Source organism: Ischnura elegans, chromosome 7, assembly GCF_921293095.1.
Source record: "Ischnura elegans chromosome 7, ioIscEleg1.1, whole genome shotgun sequence".
In the NCBI taxonomy this organism is placed as follows: Eukaryota; Metazoa; Arthropoda; class Insecta; order Odonata; family Coenagrionidae; genus Ischnura; species Ischnura elegans.
In genome coordinates, this window is record NC_060252.1 from 112612980 (window position 1) to 112636956 (window position 23977).

Sequence of the window (23977 nt, forward strand, 5' to 3'; positions counted from 1 at the left end):
AGCAAGCCTCCTGCGTCAGTCAGCTCGGACAACTGCGGGGAGCAGGGCGCATGGAAATAGCTCTCCTGTGGACAGCATGCATTTTCGACAGTTGAACTGGTGCGTTGCAAAACATTTCGTGATAGTTTTCATGCCAAGCGATAGCGGTCAGTATTCCATTCTCGGATAGTGAGTCTTTTAATACATAGCCCGTTTTAAGTATTTTTTGGGGCTCGAAAGAAGTAATGCATATTCAGTGAACCATAAAAACTATATCCTACTAAAAATTACAACCTATAGGGCGTTGATTGTGGTTCAAGTGTCGTATAAAACATCGCGAGATAGCAGTTATACCGCGTGATTACTGTCGAACTTCCAAGCTGGTATCATTTACAGGATTATTATTATTATTAAATGGAGAGGACAGCGATGTTTTGAATTGGCATAGGCATTGGAGGCGAGATGGACAATCACCGCACCGCAGCAAATCCGGTACAGCAGTGCCCCGACTCAGTCCCTACTTCGCAAACGGAGGCAGCACTTGCAGACTGTACCGGCTGAGTGATACCCCGGAAGCTTCCTAAAAGTCAGTGGTAATGTATTATTTTGTTTTTTTTTCTGCACCGTTTTTTCCTTACTATACATACAACTGAGTTCACAGGGTATCCTTTGTTTTATAATAAAATTGGTGCTCGAAAATGTTTTTGTGTAGAGGAGAGACCCTTGTTGTCCCGGAGACGCTTCGTTTATGTCGTTGCTAGGGGAGCATTTTGAAAAACTTCCGTAAACGGTCGTATCCCGGCGAACAGTTCAGAGCCATACAACATTTATTGAGCGAGGAGGTTTTCAGGGTTACCACCGCGTAGATTCATCTCTGCAGACGACAGTTTCGCCGGCATTGCAGCAGGCTTCTTCAGGTCAATGAAGTGGAGATCCGTGGTATCGCCCGTCTCTTATACACCCCGTCGGAGGCCGGTGTCTTCTCATTGTCTGCTCATACAGCTATAGAGATTATGGAGACACCGAACAACCTCAATAGGGAGAACGGATACCAGCTCCCTAACACATGGAGAAGAGTCCTCAAGAGTAAACCCGGAGAGACAGGACAGATCCGGGAGATGCGGACCAATGAGAAGCCACCCGGGCCTCCTGAACCAGCCAATGAGAAGACACCGGCCTCCGACGGGGTGTGTAAGAGACGGGCGATACCACATCGCGAAAGCTTACGCAAGGATTTCATACAACATTTATACTCATTGTATCTGTGATCGCGAGGAATGGCGTTAAAGGGAAATACATTTTATCGATCACATCAACTCGAAAATGAATTTCGGATAACACCCCTAATGCTAGCTTAGTTCTCCGGGAAATTCGCATCGCAAATGCTGCCACGGAAAATTCTATAATACGTACAACACAAACTAACACTCAAAAGTGGGACAAGCACGCAGTAAATGCGGAAGATATAATCATTAAATCCGACAAAAATCGAAACAGAATGATCAACTTGCAAGTAACATCTCCCTCTCAATATATCTTAATGCGCGAACGTAATATTTTGGGTGCGTAACCAAGGAAAACAAAAAAGAGTAAGGGTAACTAAAATTTCTCAAAAAGCAGAAGTGGCGCCCCAAACTTTGGCCTAAAACTTTTTAAAGTGAGTGTACCGCTCCTATGGGCGACTATGCTACAGATGGTGGCGAAATATGTTTGACTGTTATATGTTTCAGGGGCACAGCTAGGAATTATGGCTTGGGGGGGGGGTTTGGATGCAACTATCACCGGAGTGTGTGTGGGGGTATGGTATACCCACCAGGATAATCGGTAGGTGCGAGATTAATATGTAGTAGGAATTTTAAAGATAAATGGTTCAAAGCGGTGAATTTTACGGATTTCTGAGGGATATTTTATTAATCCTCACACTATTCTATTAGTAATATCAATCCAATTAAGTAAAATGGGTTAAACTTAAAAATTTCTCTGAGCTCTGGGGGGGTTATCCCCCAAACCCGCGAACCCGCCAAACCCCCCCCCCCCTCGCTGCGCCACTGATATGTTTGACTATAATATTCTGTTGAATGGATTTATGAGTCCTCGTCTCACCTCGTACTTTTAATTTCGATTCACATTTATCGTTATGAGGGCTGTTGTTTAATCCGTCGCTCCTTTTTTATATTTGACGATGGTCCCAATGGGAGGAATTACTCTGGATTCTGTACAAAGCCACCGTGAATACTGGCTTGCATTTCACACGAGCGGTTAACATGACGCATCACTCCAGCTCAACTGACCGTATTTGCGTAATTGCTTACGGACTAAAAATGCTGTGAACTGTGGTCACGTACTAACCGTATGAATAGGTCGTGCTTTTAGGCCTTCCGCATGACGCAACTCAAAGAGTTGAGGACGGATAAAATTTCGGATCGGTGCGAAGCCACTCGGAATGTAGTAGTTCAGTTGCTAGATAGCCATGTGATGAGAGTGTTGAATTTTATCCCTGACTTGTGTACCTCTTCCTTCTTGTGAAGTAAATATTCCTAATTCCCGATAAAATGAAGGAGGTGATATATGTATCCAAAACACGTGAATTGCTCGTTGCGCATTGTGAAGAAGTGCATTGGTCTGTATGGAGTCAGAAAAAAAATCTAAATTTAAAAATCACTGGGTTAGCGCGTGGCATAGTGTGAAGTATGTTCGATGGTGTATGTGCGGAAGCATCTTGTGGTGATTGTGTTATATTGTGAAGTTTGTTGTGTTACCATGAGAATTATAAAAGAAGAATAACATTTCAAACGATACTCGGATATTAAGATTAGGCTTCAATCTCGTGGGAAGAGGTAAATTGCTCCAAGTAAGGAAATTTTTCGCCTTGTGCGATTAATAAATATGTTTTTCTATACATTTTTATGTTAGAAATAAATTACATTGGCTTTATAAATGACACTGACTGTATTTATAATTCTTCACCTTCACGGTGCGGCATTGGAACGTACAAATTAATGAATCCGAAAATAACGTATATTTCTGGGTGATACAACCGTAAATTTTATTTCCCACCAATCATTGCAGTTGGCGCTGCAAACGTTCTCAATTTCTTATTTTCTATTCATCGTATTATTATTGTTGGAAAGACGATTTAAAGAAGCTGCCTTTCCGTCTTGGAGTGTGGGTTGGCAGAGGGCGAATAGCTACTCAGGAAATAGGGTGCCTATGCGTTGCGTAAACAAATGAAAGGCAAAAATCGTTGGCTCCACGGCTTAAAATCGGCCTGGGAGCGTTGGGAGCACATCATCTTATGATTTCGAGCCAAACGCACAATACATATGTTGTTTTGTGCATTTTTACGCAATTTCATTTCTTAAAATATTCTTCTTAACAATAAATAATATTTGAAGTTAATATGGCGACCATAATGTCGATTATCATGCATGTAATGATGGCCCTTGCCTATGCATTATTATGATCTTTAAATTTTATTTCCTAACTGGAAATTTTCGAAAAATAGCTAATTACATACACTCAGTGAACATGAGAAACGTGGAATGTTATCAGGAATATTTATAAATGATAACTGTTATTCAAACATATTGTCCTAGTCCTGTTATCTAAATAGCTCCAACTGAGTAGATCATGATGGCACAATTGTTAGATATCAATTGGAATTTAAACGACCTTAGTCACCAACAAGGAGCTCTCACGCTGTATTTAGCTTGTGATACCATTGATGGGTATAATGTGTTATGTTAATCTACGCTCCTCGGTGATTGTAATCTAATTTAGGGTTAACATTTATCCTATGTTTAGGAAAGATACGAAATATCTATGCTTAACACTTCAAAATAATAGTTATTAATGAAATAAACAGCATTTGTCACTCCCATTAGAGCTAATATGACATATTTGTATACCTAAACTTCCCATAAACAAACACCAATTCGAAATCGTCGGCGTACTGCCGCCTTCACCTAGAGAAAATCTGACAGGTTCAGTTTTTCTGCGACGACGCAACGAGCTGGAGACGTGATGTCATCAATTCTCAAAGACGGGCTCTGATTGGCTCGCTAGCTGCGGCGTCAACGCAACGCCGAACTGTGAAGGCACCCTTAGCTAAGAGAGGTGAAAAAGAAGGCCCAGATTTGCAGCCGAGTGTTAGTATTCCTTTCAATTGAGCCATTTCTACAATGCTTGAATATGTTCAGTTATTCGTGCTACGTCATATGTTTTGTCCTACACATGGATATTCAATATACTTGGATGGAATCTACCCATGGATGTAATTGGAATTTGAGATAATGAGCAGGAAGCTGAGAATCGCTTAGTGTTTGCTTTTCTTATAAATCCAAGATCATTGATTTGCCATTAATATTTTGTGATCTTCAATCTACTAGGGGTGTGGGGTGATAAGCAGGACGCCGTGCATCGATTCCTTTTTTTCTCATATAATAATAATAATTATAATATATTTTATTCCACATTATGGTACATGAAATTATAACAGCTTACTTAAGCATGAGTTATTACAAGGTGGAATATAGGCACCCCTGTGGCAGTGGCGGTTGGTGGTAATTTATCTAGGGTGTGCATTAGAGCAGATATAGGATGATTTAATTATATTATGTTAATCCTAATCCATGAGCGTCATATTTCGTCGTAATAGAATACATAGCAAGCAAAACATATCACTGGTACACTCTACCCTTAAAATTGCATGAACAGAAATAATATTAGCATGTATGAAAATAATTATTCTCAACACACCTTTACAAGTGACGGTAGTTGAAATTCATTCTCTTTTCCTTACACCCTATGAGGAAGTAGTGTAGAAAACGGCCATACAGATGGCTCTGTAGACGGACTAGGATCCTGGGCGCAGGTAGTGTAGGTGGCGGCTACACCACTACACTACCTGCTAGTCAGTCACCAAAAACATGCGCGTGCGCATTCGCATGGTTTTGACCATAAAATGTAAACTCTATGGTTTTGAGTCTGCTCCCATCGCCCCTTTGAACAGCACATACCCCCCCGCTTACCTCGTCCCGCCAGAGCTCCCTCAAGCGATCGCACAGACCGAAAATGCGCCCGGCATGATGCCACGGGATCGCACACTTGTAGAGCGGTGAATTCGAAAAGGAGATAGCTGTAGCGTTCGGAGGCTCATGTTTCTTGCATATGCAGACAGTACTTTTATCCTTCGCGTTGCAAAGGAATAGTTTTCTTTTATAATTTTTATCTTTGGGTGTGCACTTGCTAACATGCGTATACGCACGCGCCGCCACTGCCCTGTGGTAAGAACCAGTGTTGGGGTTGCCACCTCTTAACTTAACAAGCTGACAGCTGGCTGGTGCGGCCAAAACAAAAGAATGTGCCACATGTATATCCGAGATGACTGCATTGCCATTAATAAGATGTGTTCTTCATTATGGATCGCCAGTCTAATCGCTTATGTTTGCTTTCAACATAAATACGATATCACTGCATTGCCATTCATATGTTAGGTTTCCTCCGATGGATCTTCAATCTAATTGGATTTTGAGGCGATAAGCAGAACGCTTTAGCATCGCTGAGAGTATCCTTTTTCTCATAACTACGATATCACTGTATTGCCATTAACATATTGTGTTTTCTCCGATGGATCTTCAACGTGTTTTGGAATTGAGGCGATAAGCATGACGATTTGCATCACTTAGTGTTTGCTCTTTTCATACATCTGAGATCGCTGCATTGCCATTAAATTGTCTTTCCTCCAACAGATCTTCAATGTAACTGAGGTTTGAGGTGTTGAGTAGTACGCTGTGCATCGCTTAGTCTCATATTTTGTTATAAATATGAGATCACTGCGGAGCCATTTATATTATGTGTTTTCTCCAATGTATCTTCAATGTAATTGGGGTTTTAGGTGATGAGCAGGACGGTGAGCATCGCTTAGCGATTGCTTTTGTCGTAAATGCCGAGATCACTGCCTTACAATTTACATATTTTGTTTTCTTAAGTGGATCTTCAATGTAATTGGGGTTTGAGGTGATGAGCAGGTATTTTGCATCGCTCAGTGTCAGTTATTCTCTTAAATCTGAGACCATTGCAATGCCATTAACATAATGTTTTATTCATTATTGATCTACAATCTCATTGGGGTTTGAGGTGATGAGCGGGATGAGCTTTGCATCACTTAATGTTTGCCTTTCTCATAAATCCGAGATCACCCCCCAGTCAGCACAAAAGATAATTTAGACGGAAAATTTTCTGGTAATTTGGGGCAAATTTACCCCAGTAAGCTTTACCCCCTTCTTTACCACGTTATTACTCGCGTGCAGAATTGCCAACAGCGGAGTGTAAAACATATAAAGTTAGTAATTTATTTCATTGTATGAGGTTGAGAAAAGTTTAAAGCAGTGGCGGTTTGCCCATTTGTGTGTTTGAATTTTAAGACTGACGATGAGACGACGGCGGAGGATAGCCTCTTGTACACTCCCTTCCTTCCTACATTAAACGTGAAACATTTTGGAAAAGCAGTTTTTAGGATTCTCGTTTGGGTGAATTGTTTCCTCGTAAGCATGCCATTAGGAGTTCGGTGTGGAAGCTGTTGTCACCAAGTGCTTAACGGAAGGAAATTAGTTCCAAGTTTAACATTGTTTCTATTTTAAAAGAAATCAAATTGGCAAATCCTCTTAAAATACAACTGTTATTTATTTCAGTCATCTCTCTTTCTTCGAGTACGTATGTCCTCATGAATGTGGGTTTTATTTTTGTCATTATTTCTCTTTCACCAAGTGATTTTTTCCTAATATATGTCGTGTTTGTACATTTAGTTACTTTTCGTCAGTCAATAAACAGTTATTTTTCAATATCAATGTCGATTTCGTTCATTTATCGTGCATATGAATTCCTATAGCGCATTGAAATTAGGTACTGTTAGTTCACAATAGCACCGATAGAGGGTGTGTCGTCATGTTTACTTTGAAGCTCCACAGATGGCTCTGATGTCGCATCGGGAGGTTTTACCCGGAAAAAGTACGAATTTTACCCGTGTTTTACCATGAAATTACCCGAATTTTACCACTTAAATTTACAGATATTTTACCCGTTACCATGCAGGTTATCCATCTTTTACCACAATTTTACCCGTGTAAAATTTGGGTAATAATGGGGTAAAATATCTTTTGTGCTGACTGGGCCAATTGCCATTAATACGTTGTGCTATATTAAATGCATCTTCAACGTATTTGGGGTTTGAGGTGATGATAATGACGCTTAGCATCGTTTAGTGCTTGCCTTTCTCATACGTCAAAGCCGTCAAAGCTCACTCCATTGCAATTAACATGATGAGATATTCATTATGAATATCCAATCCAATTTGGGTTTGAGGTGAGAGCAGAACGCTACGCAACGCTTAGTGTTTGCTTTTGTCATGGATACCGAGATCAATGCATTGCCATTAGCATAATGTTTTATTCATTGTTGATCTACAATCTAATTGGGGTTTTAGGTGATGAGCAGGACGCTCTGCATCGCTCAGTCTTTTATTTACTCATAAATTAGCTTCTTTTCTTATACAGCTGAGATCACTGCAAATCCATGCAACGGCGCGCCGTACCCAGGATCAAAACTAGGGGGTGGGGGGCAAGCCATGGTTGTTCAAGTTGTAGGTAAGATTTAAGCATGGAAAAAGGGAATGAAATCAACATTTTAAGGAAACTGTAACAGCTCTTTATTAGTTTTTCACCCTTATATATATAGAAACTGCAACGATGACGATAACTAGCCTCAGCAGCTACTAAATTATGTTTAAACCTCATGCGAGCGATGATATTTTTTTAATTACCATCAGAAAGAATTATTATGAGCTATACACAACAGATTCTTTGAATGATAGTGTAGTAACTTTACAAATTCTAAGCCAATACCTTACACCTCGTTTCCTTTCTATTCTTCATTCCGTTCATCGCCGCAAAAGAAGGAATGATTTTTAAAACAAAAATCTGAGTCATTTACGTGTACTCTTGTACGAGGAGGACTTACTTTCCATGTACTGGCTTGATCCGCTTCATGATGTCTTTCCACTGACGCAATAGTACTACTCCAAGTGTAGTTTTTACAACATTGCACATGTTTTGCCACTGATTTTTGGCTTTTTTTGGTAGTTAATGAATTTATTACTTCTTTCAGCACTTGCATCAATCAACGTCTTGAGCCGCGATCAGCAGTAGCAATTTCACTTGCAGGCAAAGGTTACTTTACAGATGAAGCCATGCCCGAAAGTTGCCAAGTACTAAATATAGCACAAACTTTGACTTATAATTCTAGCAATGACCAAATGTTTTCACCAAGAGGAAATATTTAAAACTAAACCCTCTGTCCCGATTGTTGCCGGTTGTCAGGTGAGAGCTAGTAACCAATATGCGAGTTACGCGTCCAATAATGTTCGAAGAGCGCAACAATATAGTCATGCATATTACGAAGAATACAGCTCCAGATAACTTTCGAATGGCTTTTTCTCAGAAACGGTAAATCTTAGAGATAAAAGTGAAATTACAATTTTGTAGATATTTTTATTATCTACAGTTTTGGTTCGAGCAATTTTTATCATAAAACTAACCGTTTGGCCAAAATGTTTTTTAAAAACTCCTTTTTTGTGACCTTTGACCTCGAATAAATTTTTTTGCACACACGGGATCGATGGGGACTTATCAGAATTTCATTAGAGTGGTATCCTTAAGGTTAATGCAAATTTTCAGCTTGTTGGCAATTAATGCAAGGGTACCCCTATTTTTCGGGCTAATTTGACCGGGCTATAAAGAGAGTTCATTCTGCATTCTCACGAATCGTAGTTAAGTACTCTTAAATTGTTTTTATTCATCATTTAATAGAATATTATACGAAGAAATATTTTTTCAACATCATAAAAGTATAACTGATGAGGAATAGCATTGAGTAATTGATGCGGGAAGCTATTCTTAGTATAGGGCCCATGCTGAATCCGCAACAATGACCGCGGTCCGTTACTAGGGATACATTCTTGGAGCATATCTATTGTATCTCTCATGCATTGTGCAGAAAGATTATAAAGATAACCAGAGGCAATTAATTCGACATGAATAAGTAGAACTTTTACATCCCGATTATTCATCTGGTGATTTTTAACTCACAATAGAATACGGGAGAATATATTTCGATCAAAAACACCGCACCTTGGTAACAGTGCACCAAGGCACCAGTGAGATTCCACTGACTTTAAGCTAACAACTTACGGTCAGGAATTACTTGAACGTGTGGTTGCCCAAGGTGCGCAGTGCCCGCATGTCGCTTGCATGGTGTTTTTTATCCGAGCGATCGGAGGTCGAAAAAAAACCGCCCACGTAAAGTCACTAGACTTTTCTGTAAAGTCTTCAATAACTATCCTTTCATTGGCCCTTTCCTGTTCACGAATGCCTCCTTTGCTAATGCAATTCTCTTCTGAGGTACTTATGGCTGTATCCGTTTTCCGTTATGTCACAGATATGTAATCGTCTACTAATTCATCAGAATCAAATGTTATTATAACACCATTCTGGGTAGCCTTCTTGCCCTGGTACCGTTGCATGATTACTGTTTATAATGATGATTTTGCATCATCAACAACAAACTTTAAATATGTTTTCAATACATCACGATAAAAATATTTCCTCTCGGGAAGGTAAAATAAAAGAACAGCGTAATATTATATGCGAAGAGAGCTAACTCACCTCCGAAAATGAAGTCATGTCATTTTTTTATATCTTCAGCACTTGCATATAGAACTTTATTTTACCCATCCAAAAAATTTATCATTAATTATACCAATCCATTCTACAATTTTCATGAATTGCGTTTGCAATTATATGTGATTAATGGCGGTAAATTCCATCAAATGGTAAACCGTGTAAAAATTCATCATATTATGGAAATGTTGAGAAAAACTAATATATGATGCGGAATTTCGCCAGAAATAAAATAATGTATAATTATAACTTAAACCTTTTTTTTCAAGACATCAAACGAATTCTGAACTTACTGCGGACGAAATGCTTTTTTTGTCTTTAAGAGGCGCTATGATTGGATCATTTAGTGTATGAACACGAATTCGGATTACGTCAGTGACATAGGCAAGTACGGGCATTGTTTGGAATTTAGGCAAGTACGGGCATTGTTTGGAATTTAGGCAAGTACGGGCATTGTTTGGAATTTGAACTAGTGATCACTTACGATTCGTTAAGCCTGAATCACATGATCATTTTTTTCGTCGCGAAAAGTGATCACTATCGCGATCACTAGAGTGATCACTCGCAAAATGATCGTCGCCGGCAATTGTTTTTCGCGATCGCGATGAGGATTCCCATCGCTATTCTTCATCACTCGTCCGGTCGCTTTTTCCGTCGCTAAAACCGTCCCTAAAACCCCATGTCAGCCAATCAGAACGCATTCCAGTATGGTGTGATTGCAGTGCAGCGTTTGACAATTGTGGGAACGACTAACAAAGATAAACAAACGCGCTATATATATTCGTGATGCGGGTCCTATGACAAACGAGCAGTGATATCGGAAATGATGCGAAAAGCGACGGTGGGAGTGACCGTGTGATTTAGAAAAATGATCACTAGAGCGATCGCTTTTCGCGACGGGAAAAGTGATCGCGATAGTGATTACTTTTCGCGACGAAAAAAATGATTGTGTGATTCAGGCTTTAGATTGGAAGTAAAAGTGATCGCCTCCATGGGAACAGGTCATTTCCATCTCGTGATTGCTGTTGTCTCGAGCAATGAATGACTCATTTAACCGATTCATTCGAGGATCAACCAGTTCATCGAACGCGGTCGTTTTCATTCGGAAACGCAGAGTGACCTGCAATCGTGAGATCCGGGTTCGAATCCTGGCTTTCTTTCATGTCGAGTTCCCCCTCCTCGATAATTGAGGAGTCGCGACACGCGATGCAGCGGGAGAAAGTCTCGTCGTCGGATGGAAAAAAAAGAGCCGTGCCTTATGCTTTCTCCGCATCATCCATCAACCTTTCACTCGTCAAACAGACGGAAGGGGAGGGGACGGGGGAGAGAGCGTCGTGTTTGCGCATCTTTCATTCAAATCTATTTTAACATCTCTGCAGAACAGATGCCGTGGAGTAATACCACCTCAGAGTTAGAATTAGCAGGGCGCGGGTGACGTCACCGCTTTGGTCCCAACACACCGGTATGATGAGTGCGGATGTCTTTTAAGCATCCGACATATCCTGACAGAGTGCGACAAATACCGTGACGCGCGGATTCGGCTCAATATAGGGGGGGACCTTGAATCCCTCCTCGGAGACAACCCGACTAATCTGAATGGTATAATTTTGTTTATCAGGGAAACGGGTCTGTTTAGTAAAATTTAAATTTTAATAAATAATGTCTGATTGTTTCTAATCCATATAAAGTATGCAGTGACGATCCTTCTGATTTACGACTTGAATCTAATGACTGACTAGTGGTGCAGAATGACCTAGCCGTCGACGCACCCTAACGATCAATATTACTACTACTACCCAACACACCTTGAGCGTGTCAACGGCAACGTTGTATTGAGTCACGTGACTTGCATACGATTAGCGAAATGGTGCACCCACGAATATTGCAATGGATGATTCTCGACTCGGCTCCTCACCCCCCGTGCATTCAAATGTGTTTGTAAAAGTCGCGAGTCGCGCCGCTGACTGGCAAAGAGATCCATGTTTCACGAAGAAATAATCCATAAAAGCCAAAGATTCAAGTGTCATGGAGTGGAGTTTTTTCTTATTGAAATGAATACTTGAAAATTTCCATTATTATGAAATTTATTACTAATTAGTACCGGTGAAAAGAAACATTGGGGTGAATAGAAACAAAACTTCTTTTTTTATGTATAATCTATTTCGTACATAACTATGGGTAAATAGCGGCAACTATTATTTTTTTAGATTGGTACACTTTTGGCTGAAAGTGAAATAATGGTTTGTTTGGTTGGCAGCACTGGTTCCTGTTTGTTTGTCATGTTGAACTTTACCACGTGATTCTTGTTTTTTTAATCCACTTAGAACTTTCCAGGTAAGTCAGAATACGTAGTGTTCTTAAAAGGAAATAGCTGTAAAAAACATAGAGTAATTATTCATATAAAAGATTCAGGCTTATTTTAAGCTTTAACTTTAACAATATTATTTCAAAAATTATTCATATTTTTAGGTTAGGTTTTCAGAATTTATGGGGTGAATAGAAACAAATCATTTTTAGTGTTTTATTCACCCCGCAAGAAAAATTTTTCAAAGATGACCGGTCTGATCTCACAATTTATTTATCATAATTTAATCTAGTTAAATACGGTAATTGTCTACGTATTCAATTTGTTTAATTGCAGTTATGTAACTTTATGTACTGAATTAAATCATTTTGTTGAGAAATAAATTTGTATTTATCCATTACAAATTAAAAATACCATATTTAACTGTTTCCATTCATCCCCGATTCGTTTCAATAGAAAAAAACATGAAATTGAAGTACTGATTCTATTCACCCCCATTTGCGGGGTGAATAGAAACACCATGTTTTAATTTTTTTTCTTTAAAATGAAATAAAATTTTAAAAATTAAATACTATAAACAAATAGGTCTAACAGAGACCTGTGTTTGGGCAAAAAATTGTTTATATGGAACAACTACAAATATGTAAAATTTCAAACCAAAGTTGAAAATTGTTTCTATTCACCCCGTTTTACCGGTATTTATTGTTGAGTAATAAATTTTAGTATCGTGAAAAATTGCTTATGGTGTGTTTATTAAAAAGTGCTTGTTAAAATGTGTTCATTTCAAAATATAATCAAAGCCGTAAACAAATTCTTTTTAATTTTCTTAATGGTATGATCTATTTCATAAAAAAAATTTCAGTCCTATTCCTCTCAAGGGCAAGTACTATTCTTCAAAATATTGAATGCCTCAGTGTTCATCGTCGCCGTGCGGGCATTTTTGAAAGCAGGTTGAAAAGCGACCGCAGTGGCAGGACAAATCAACCTATATCTGGATGGAATGTGGCGCCTCTTCTATGAAGTCTCCTTGAGTACGCTATTGCTGTGAATTTTGGAGCTTAGAAAATTATTCAAGGTCATTATATTTGTGACCTTTCGTTGGCGATTAAACTTAAAAATATTTTATTATATTTTATTTCATTTCGATTCGAGCCTAATTTATTCTCCCCGGGTCATTCATGCTTCATGTTTCCACGTCACGTGAGACATCCGAACTAAACAATAACTCATCATATATATCAGACAAATAAATTCTTTAATTAACATTTGCCCATCTAAAAATGTGCTGTTGCAAATTTTAGGATTTTTTTAAGAATAGGGTAGTTTCCTTCACCAAAGAAAACGAAGGGCATTGATTGCGATTCGTTATCCACCATTAGTGTATTCACAATATACAAATTATTTGGTTTTGGAAATTCCAGTTTAGACGAATGGCAATGGTCAATTTTAACCGCATTTGAAAAAGTCCAGATTGGCGCCCATGCGATTCCACTCCACGTGACGTCACAGGGACCTAGTTTCTACACGAGTAGATAGGAATTTTACATCATCAGAGATTACCAATGCATGCATGAGGCACAGAGCTCAGGGAAACATCTCGCTATAAGTTTTCGAGATAGCTTGATGAATGGCCTTTCCATCACTCATCACGTCCCTTTTTCTGACGTTGGAAAACATCGTCGGTCCTTCAGCCAATCAGAACGAACGGCTGCTAACAGCGGTTGTAAAGAATAAATCACACGATCATTTTTTTCGTCGCGAAAAGTGATCACTGAAGCGATCGCTTTCCGCGACGGGAATTTAAGTCATCGCTCTAGTGATCATTTTTCTGAATCACACGCTCCCTCCCGCCGTCACCATTCGAATCAGTTTCGATATCACAGCTCGTTGACCCGCATTACGAAAATGTATATAGCGTGTTTGTTTATTTATGTCGTTCCCGCGATTGTCAAACGCTGCGCTGCAATCACTCCATTCGGGAATGCGTTCCGATTGGCTGATATGGGGTTTCAGTGACAGTTTCAGCGACGGAAGAAGCCACCGTACGAGTGATGAAAAAAGTGATGAGAATCCAATTCATTAGAGTGATCGCGAAAAACAAATGCCGGCGACGACCATTTGCGAGTGATCAATCTAGTGATCGCAATAGTGATCACTCGAAAATGGCTGATAAAATGATCGCGTGGTTCAGGCTTAACACAACGCTTGGCTTTTAATTGAATTGTACGAGCGAGGACCCATATATAACCGGACGGAAATCGTTGCGCACGTAGCTCTTATGTTTTGGGCTGCTCCCACTATATGGGTGATATTTCATCATTTCTGAGTCAGTATGCGAAACAGCGTGGCCTCAGACGTTTGTAGCGAGCCCCTCTGACCGTTTACTTTGGGAGAGTTTTTTAATTTCTTCGATTTTTGAAATGGGTGATATTCGAGAACAGCGTGCAGCGTTGAAAATTTTATTCTCTGCTCGGTAAAATTTAGTCGGCCACGGTTAATCTTTTGTCTATAACTTGTAAAGAACACGCCTTAAAAAGAGCTGAAGTGCACTAGTGGTATTCGGAATTCAAACGCGTCAACATGTCGATCGAAGACATTCAACGCCCACGCCGGCCCTCAAGGTCCAGAACTGATGAAAATGTGGAAAAAAATCGTCCCATTGTGCACGAGCCTAAGAGGCGTACTATTTGCGAACTCGCTGAACAGTCTGGTCTTTCTTTGAGTTCATTGCAGTGAATTTAAGCTGAAGAATAGCAAATGAGACGAATCGCGGCGAAATTAATTCCCAGTTGGCCGACTCTTGATCAAAATGCGGCACGTACCTACTGCTGCTTGCCGCGCCTTGAGTTTTTGGGAAAAAAATCGCATGACACTGCTTTCCCAAACACCCTCTAGATCTCGCCCCTTAACATGCTCATCCGCGCATGTTCTTGCACGTGAATGTTCCGCATGTTCCCCCAGATGAAAATGGTGATGAAAGGGAAATGTTTTCATCACATTACGGAGGTGAAAATGGAATCGAAGGCGGTCCTGCAAGGCATCGGAAACAACGAGCGCCAAAGGTGTTTCGCTTAATGGAAAAACGTTTCAACCAATGTATCAGTTTAAATGGAGAGTACTTCGAAGGTGACCAGCGTTAGTAACACAAAAAATTGAATGTTGAATTTTTTTTTAATTGTGTCCGGTTATTGTTGGGTCCCTTACCCCCCCCCCCCCCCCCCCCCCCCCCCCCGTGGTAATAAACGCGGAAAGTTACGGAAAAAGCGATGAAAAATGAGACAACGGGTATGTCCGTCGAGTGATCACTCTTTTTGGTCCCTGAAAACGTGTCGCTGAAGCTATCGCTCTGAGGGACGGAAAAATGATCGCGTGATTCCTTATGGAAGAGAGGACAGCGAAGCTTTTTGGCATCATTCACCTGAGTAGGTTCTCACATTACTAAGAATTTTTTTATGATTTTTCTTGGAGTGTAGTTCAAATGAAACCAAGTTATAGCCAACGTTTTGATTGATTTAAAATCATCCTCAGGGCTATGAAAGTGAAAACATGAACAATATCTCTTCCAACCCTCTCCTTTCCTCACCATTCATACTTCAGCTGACGAAGAAGCCTGAAGTGCTTCGATAGCTTCGACGAGTTTATTTTTTCAATGTGAGTGTTTCTTTTCTGTGTCTCTGTGTTTATCGTTATTAACTTGAACTATTTATATTACGTGCCACGTGCATATCATATTTTCCAAAACATTGTATATATATATATATATATATATATGTGTATACTTTAAATTATATTACTGTAAAAAAAACGCGATCGTAACATTTTTAAATAAAAATATTGTATATCGTTGTCATCTTTGTATTTTATATTGTTCATGTTTTCACTTTCATAGCCCTGAGGATGATTTTAAATCAATCGAAACGTTGGCTATAACTTGGTTTCATTTGAACTACACTCCAAGAAAAATCATAAAAAGTTATTAAACAAGGTCAAGAATAGAAGAGGAAAAGTAGTAATAATACTAATTCCTAAGAATGTGAGAACCTACTGCTACTTGGGGACTTTGATAACTGAAGACTGGAAAAGTACAAGAGAAATAAAAGGAAAGATAGGAATGGCGAAAGAAGTTTTCAAGAAGAAGAAAAGAGCCTTGTGTAACAATTAAAATTGAGGAAGAGATTGGTGAAATGCTATGCGTGGAGTGTGTTTATGTATGGATGTGAGACTTGGACGATGGGGAAGAGAGACGGACAGGATTGGGGCGTTTGAGATGTGGGTTTGGAGGAAGATGGGGGGGATACTATGGACGGATCGAGCAAGGAATGAGCAAGTGTTAAATAGGATAGATGAGAAAAGAACGTTGATGGACAAAATAAATCAAAGGAAGGGTGACTGGCTGGGACATTTGATGAGAGGGAATGGAATTTTGGAAGTATCTTTGGAGGGAACGGTGGAAGGCAGTGGCGCAGCGAGGGGGGGGTTTTAGGGGGTTTAACCCGCCTCCCCCCTCGAGCTCAAAGAAATGCTTAAGTTTAATCCATTTTACCTAATTCGATTGATATTACTAATAGAATAGTGTAAGGATTAATAAGATATCCCTCAGAAAGCCGTAAAACTCACCATTTTGAACCGCTTATCTTAAAATTCCGCAATTTGTTAATCTCGCACCTACCGCTTATCCTGGTGGGTATTCCATACCCCCACACACCCCGGTAATGGTTGCACCTAAGTCCCGCCCAGCCTTAATTCCTGGCTGCGCCCCTGGTGGAAGGGATCAGAAGAAGGGGAAGAAGAAGGCTGAAGTTTATCGACGACGTAAAAATTGGAAGATATGGAGACTTGAAGGAGAGTGCCGGAGACAGGAGGGAATGGAGACAGCATTGGCGCGGGGGACCAGCCGACGCACAGTGAGCGAAATGCCCAAAAAGGTGGCCAAAATAGGAAAATATGAACTCAGTATATAAGGTTGTTGAAACTTTGTATTGGCTAAAAGAAGAATGGAAGCGTCCGAAAGTACAATTGTAAAGGCTGGTGAGTAAGTTTACGCGTTGATAAACCACTGTGAAAGTGATCTCCACGTGAGTAAGAACGGCCACTGAGCAGCGCAAGAATAAGTACTTGTACTTCATAATAACGCTACTGCTGGTGTAATTGTGCGATTTTCGTTCTGTAAAATTGATTTAGCCAAGCAATATAAGTGCAATCTATATAAATTTTTAAAAAAATGCTATAGGTTAATAAATTGGCAGTATTAAAGTTTTTTTTACTAAAATTAATACAATATTATTCGAAAAATTGTTTAAAAATTAAGTCATAAGTTTAGCATGTCTTTTTCTGCGTACTAACAAACATATCATCAATCTTATACATTTAATAGTTGTTATGAAACAAAAGTTTGCTGCCCCAAACTGCCCCTCGCGAAGTTTAAGCCATTTAATTAAGATAATCACATGGCCACGCGCCGGGTTCCAGAATCGGTACTCTACACGCTCATTATGTTTCCGTTAAAAACATGAATATTTTTATGCGAATGTGTTTAGTTATGAAATTCAACTAAGAGTATTTATTTTCAAGTTTAAAAATTGTTTATACGTTTTGTTATTAACTATTAATATTTTCAACGAGCCACCGAAAGACGTTATAAATTTCACTTGTGATTTCAATACTCTCGATCTATATATTACGACGATTCCGATAATCTTCCGGTGAAAAGTACAATTTGTAGTTTCATATTTTTTAGGAGGAATGTGGGCTTGGTTTGGAGACGATTGGGGGAAGAGTCTAATTGGTTTTCAGCGCGGTGAATCGGCTGTTTGGTTTACGGGGAAGGAGTCGGTTGATGGTATGCTGGGACGGGGAGGGTCCACCATGCATGCACCCTTCTCCCAACTTGTTTGTGGACTCATGTCCGTGATTTACAATGTTTCTTCCTTCACTGTACAAACGACACATTGTATCTTTCTATTGTATTTAATGCTGTCAACCGTGAGGCGGATCGGGGGATATATGCACATACCATATTACTAGTACGTATATAGTAGGATTCTAAGCTTTGAATGTTTCATATATCTGTCCAACAGACTGCACATAAAAAGTTGGCAAGTCCTAGAGCCTGGTTTAAAAGCAGCGATGGAGATTAGGAAGAAATCTATTCAGGAGGGATTCAGGTCTCACCTAGGCCTCATTGTTGACAGGCCAAAGCAAAGTTTTGGGAGTAGCAATGACGGAAACACAGCTCGCCTTTCTTTGAAAATAGCACCGTTTCTGCGTCCATTACTGGCTTGGACTTCAATTTGATTAAACGTATGCATACCATTTTGCAAGTCATATCCTGCGGCCATCTAATAGATGTAGACATATTTGAGGGGTATGCAATTGAAACTGCCCGTTTATTCGTGCGCTTATATCCCTGGTTCAACATGCCAACAAAGGTTCATAAACTACTTTTGCATGGAAAGGAATTAATTAGAAAATCCTTATTGTCAGGTGTAGATGTCAGAAGAAGCCCAAGGGGGTGCAATAAATATTTTAAGACGTTTCATGAAGATTTTGCACGGCAATGTTCACGCCGAAAAAATATGCAAGATGTTTTTTCCAGGATGTTGGTTTTTTCAGATCCGTTAATAAGCAGCCAAAGGCCATTGCCAAAAAAGAAATTGCAATGCTTAAGCAACGAGGCGTTGCTTATGATAATTCCACCAAGTGTTACAATGTCTGAAGCTTCATGCTCATCCTCATCGACCTCTCCTGGAGTATATTCCGACAACTCTTCAGACGCCTGTGACTGATTTCTACCTAAACTCATTGCTTACAAAGATGATGTCAGTGCAATAATTAACACTTGTTTGATTCATGAATTTAATTGCTACTCATTTAATTACCCTTTCATTGTATTTTATATAATAATAATGCCAGATACATTTTTTGCTCATCTATGTTATTCCATTATTCATTCATATTTTTGTAAACTTAAAGCTACTTACTTTGCCTATATTTCATAGCTTATGTCTTACTTATTCTGAACTTTAATTAATTTATTTATCATAATTCATCTTTTGTTAACTTCTTCAATTCTATAACGTAATTAATATGCCACATTATTTACTCTTTATTCTTACGATGAACGAGTCAAGCTCCGCTCCGTTGAATTATTATTATATTGGATAAGTTATTGCTTTTTTTAAATTGTGACTTCAGAGTCGCACTTAGAAACCTCAAAAACATATAAAACGTCATCTTTTAGGCCAGATAGCAATGATTTTTAGTTTTGACCACCTTGTGGGGCATTTCGCCCACTGTGCGACGGGCAGAACACCACAAGATGATTACCTGAGTAAGCCAGCGGGATAGTTGGCGAAACTATTGTGAATATTTGTCAACATACGCGGATTGAACTCGAAAATGTCGGCTTCATTCATTCAACAGAGCGGAAATCGGCGAAAGAACGAAATGAAGATGTTTTAGCGGCGCATCATTTGGACGGCGAGAGTAGTTCGAGCGATTTCCCCCACCGAGAGCCGGCGCCACTGCGCGTCGCTATTTACTTCCACCAGGACTAATGAGGTTTCCCAGAAGCACGTGGCAAAGCATCTTCCCCGTCTGCGGTGGCCGATGTTTGCCTGAAGCTCTCTCCCTTCCGACGCCGAGGAAAATGAACTCCGGCGAGGTTATCAGCGCCTAATATATCTTCGTTCCGCACGAATCTTCGCTTAAGAGTGCAAGGGGAGAGGCTGATGGAAGGCACGAGGCTCAGACCGCGACGCATCACAAAGCCACGTCTTAACTCGGACAATCTGCCAAGGGAGGGAATGAACTCATCACTATGGAGGCCTAGATTCCCCGAGCTATTAAGAACAGATGTTCTTCGAACTGAAAATGTCCCGGAAAACGGAAATCACCATTTTTTTAGGCCCGATAGAAATGGCAAAGTAAGAGAGATTAAGAACAGTTACCGGTTTAAGAACAGTTTGTTTTCGGATGTATTCTTCCAAAACTGGAATAATGCTCACCAGTTTGGTCTACCGCCTGCCCCACTACTCTAAACTTGCTCCACCGTCCTGTCAACTTCTTTCTTGCAGTAGCCCGCCATTGAATCCCCATTACAGACACTATCCCACTCAGACATTATGCCCTTGATGCTATCCTTTCCTCCCTCAGGATATCTAACATAACTAGCCACCGTGTCTTATCTGATATCATGTTTCTGCATAGATTCTCTAGCGGCTATCTCCGGACCAATGAAATTCTCCCTCTTTTCCGTTTTCATGTTCCTCCTTGCCCCTCACGTAATAACTCTCTGCTTCACATTCCGCGATTCCGTCTTTTCATCTCTCAACGCCCTCTTTTCTGCCCTTGTTTCCCGTCCTTGTTTAACTCCATGGCTTCAAAAATCCTTTCCCCTGGACCTCTTTTCCTCTGCCATTAATCTTTCTTAAAATGCCATCTGAATAATTCACCGTTGTCTAATCCATAATGCCCCTTCTTATGTTCAAAAATTTTGTTTTCTGTTAGTTTTTATTTATTGTGTTATTGCTTGTTATCTTATAGCTATTATTTATTTAAGAAACAGCCAATTTAAAAGCCTTTTTGCCGTTTTAGGGGCGAAATAAATAAATAAAAGAGATATTTCGCAGAACGTATGGCTATAGGGATTAATTTTTACTTCGAACCAGAAAAAAACTTTAGTATGCCGAGCACAATATGTCACATTTCCAACACGGTCCAACCAATTATAAGACTACAATACTTTTTTTAGCCTTTGGAGCATAAAAACAAATCGCGTGCTACGAGAGGAGTACAACTCAGAAACTATGAAAACATTCCAAAACCAATCTCGGTTACGAAGGAAGAGTGAAAGTAGGCGGTTTCGACCGCTGTTCCACAAAGTTTCCTCAACACGGAGATATTGAAGGATGATGCGATAATAAACAGCACTTATTTCCCAGATTTCTCCGTGATATTGGTTCTAAAATTAATAGAAAACGGAAATTAATTCTTTCCGGTAAAATGTAACAAAAGTTGGAAGCTTTCGTTAATCGAATTATAAGTCAAATACGTCCCACGCGACCATCGTCGTAATTTTAGTTTAATTAATTTTTCTTTAGAAATTGCTAAACGCTCCTACCACTCCCGCCACACGCTTTTGAGGCGGCTTTGCAGAGTAGTGCGTAGATGTATGTGATGCGTACGATGTAGATTCAGCATCGAATTTGAAGGGGGGGGTCATGACTTGGGTCCGGGAAGTATGGAATACCCCCTGGGAGAGGGGGACGTTCTCCTGTGAAAAATGTGTGTTTAGATTTTTAAATGACGATATCTATTTATCGCGATTAAATGAAAAGTGAAAATTTTCAAGCGCGTGAAAACGCGACGGCTAAGTATGAATGACGGGAAAAGCCCGTGTGACGTCAATCTGGTTCCCGCTGCCGCAAGTGAGGTGACCTTGGGGCGAGAATATGTGCGCCGCTGAGATGCAGGCTGCTAGCAGGTAGCGCTTGGCTTAAATAAGGATTATTAATACCTTATCAAACGCAGGAAACTTTCCAACTATAGGCAGTTTTAATAGGTGATTATTAAGGAATGTCTCCCTGAGCTCTGTGCCTCATGCATGCATTGGTAATCTCAGGCGATGTAAAACTCCTCTCTAATCGTATAGAAACTAGGTCCCTGTGACGTAACGTGGAGTGGCTTCGCCTGGGCGCCAATCTGGCCTTTTGTCAAATGCGGTTAAAATTGACCATTGCCATTCGTCTAAACTGGGATTTCTAAAACCAAATAACTTGTATATTATGAATACACTAATGATGGGTTAGGAATCGCAATCAATGCCAATGGGAAGTTGGGTCAGAACAGGGAAAAAGGTGAGAAAAAGGAAATTTTAGAATGGAGAAACAGTGGTGAAAGGAGGGATAGGACGACGAACAGTTGCTAGCAGCTGAAGACTCAGGAACTCGATGGTAATCACTGCAGTCGTTGAGCCGCTCGAGGACAGAAGTTCACACAGATTGATTGCATATAGCAGCGTATATATGTTACTTTGGAAGGACACCACAGGTGATATAAATATAAATAGATGCTATGATAGGCCACAAAAAAACATAGACACAAATAAAAGAGAACTCACACGTTAGTTTCAAATTTTCGACCCCTTAGGGTCTTCGTCGGGAAGGAGACAATGAGGGACTGAGGAGGACAGAGGATGCCCAAAGGCTGAGGGGATTAGGATAAGATAGGGGAAGGGAGAGGGTGGGGAATGGGGGATGGGAAAGAGGAGAAGGCTATAGAAATCAGTGGGCCCTGTTAAGACCGGGCGGGTTGAAAGCTTGCTATAGCCAAATGGAAGACTGCTCAAGAGTTTTCAATTCCAGCGGTGAGGCGGAGGGTGGGAGAGAGGCAATTATTCCTATGTGAAAGCAATCATCAAATTCTAAATTAAGTGAAAAGGCGTGGGTAGGGACAGGAAGCGAAGCAGATTGGGAAGTGGGTTTGCAAGAAGCTCCATGGTTGTTAATCCGTAGGTTGAGTGAGGTGGTGGTTAAACCAATGTAGAAGGAGGGGCAGGAATTGCATAAAAGGATATAAATTACATTACTAGTTGTACAGGTAGGGGACGGAGTGGAAGGAAGCGGAAAAGTAAGAAATTTGTTAGGAAGTGACTGGGTAATGAGGATCGCACACGTTTTGCACCGGGGTCGCTGGCAAGGGACAGGTAAAGAGCTAGTATGGGTGGTGAACCTTGAGAGTGGTTTAGTCGTTTTGAGAATGGAAGATAGATTTGGCGGCCGACGGAAGGATAAGGATGGACAGCTAGAGAAGATTTTTCCAGTAGTGACGTTGTTAGAAAGAATTGGAAAAAGGCTTTTGATGATTCTGTTCAAAGCCTGCACGCCCGGGAAGTATGTGGTGGAAAGGGAGAGATGTGTGGGTTGTTTCTTGATATGAATTTTGGGTTTGTAAGTATTGAGTAGGATTTTCTTACGCAGAAGGTTCTCAGGATATCCTCTACGAAGAAGGGAGTGGTGAAGATTATTGAGAAAAATGTCCAAGGATTCGGGATTATTGCAAATTCTGTGGCCTCTTACTGAGAGAGAGTAAGGAAGGGATTGTTTAGTATGTGAGGGGTGACAGCTGTTGAAGTGAAGATATTGTTGTTTGTTAGTAGGTTTAATGTGGACTGAAGTGATGAAACTTTTATTTTCTAGGGAGATGGTAACATCGACAAATGTTATTCGGGAGGGGGAGTGGTTAGAAGTAAATGATAGTTCGGAGTATTCATTGAGTGCTGAAATGAAAGAGCTCAGTGAATCTTCTCCATGAGGCCAGAGAAGGAAAATATCATCTATATAGCGAAGCCAAAGTGAGGGTTGAAGTGGGTAGGATGATAGGAAGGATTCTTCAAGGAGACCAAGAAATAAATTTGCGTATGAAGGGCTGAATCTACTTCCCATGGCGCAACCTTTGATCTGCAGATAATGTTTATCGTTGAAGGAGAAGGCGTTTTTGGTGAGGATTAGGTGATTTTATTGACTCGAGCGCTCGCATTAGTTTCAGTGACGCCGCGTTAGGAAGGGCGTAAGTATATAGTACTCATTGCTCGTTCACGAAGCTTCTCCGCAAGGAAAAAAGTACTTAATATTTCCTCTGGGAAGAGCTTTGTCATTTTTCGGACGAATCGTGAGCGGTGACAAAAAATTTTAAGGCTGAGACCAATTAACAAAGTTTGCCAGATGGTCTAGGAAAATTATTTATTTAGCATTTTATGATCAACTAGGGATGCAAAGGCTCTTGTAGATAAACTAATAACATTATATGTGAAGTCTTTTATTCGTCGGAAATCAACTGTAAGGTTTGCAGGAAACGCTTTTTCATTTTTAAGCTGTTTAAGTAATTATAGATATTTGTAGATCCCATGACGGTGAAACATGCAGAATACTGCGCCGAATAAATAAAAAATACTTAGATT

General features: G+C 40.1%; 1 protein-coding gene across 2 annotated transcripts in view; it reads left to right on the top strand.

Annotated features, from left to right (window-relative positions):
- The window catches only part of LOC124162590, a 153306-nt gene continuing 129329 nt past the window's right edge, over positions 1 to 23977 (top strand). The window contains exon 1 of one of the 2 annotated variants that reach the window (XM_046539172.1): positions 1 to 572. The gene's annotated coding sequence lies outside the window, so the exon portion shown is untranslated. The remainder of the gene's footprint in view (positions 573 to 23977) is intronic. The other variant, XM_046539173.1, reaches the window with a different exon arrangement.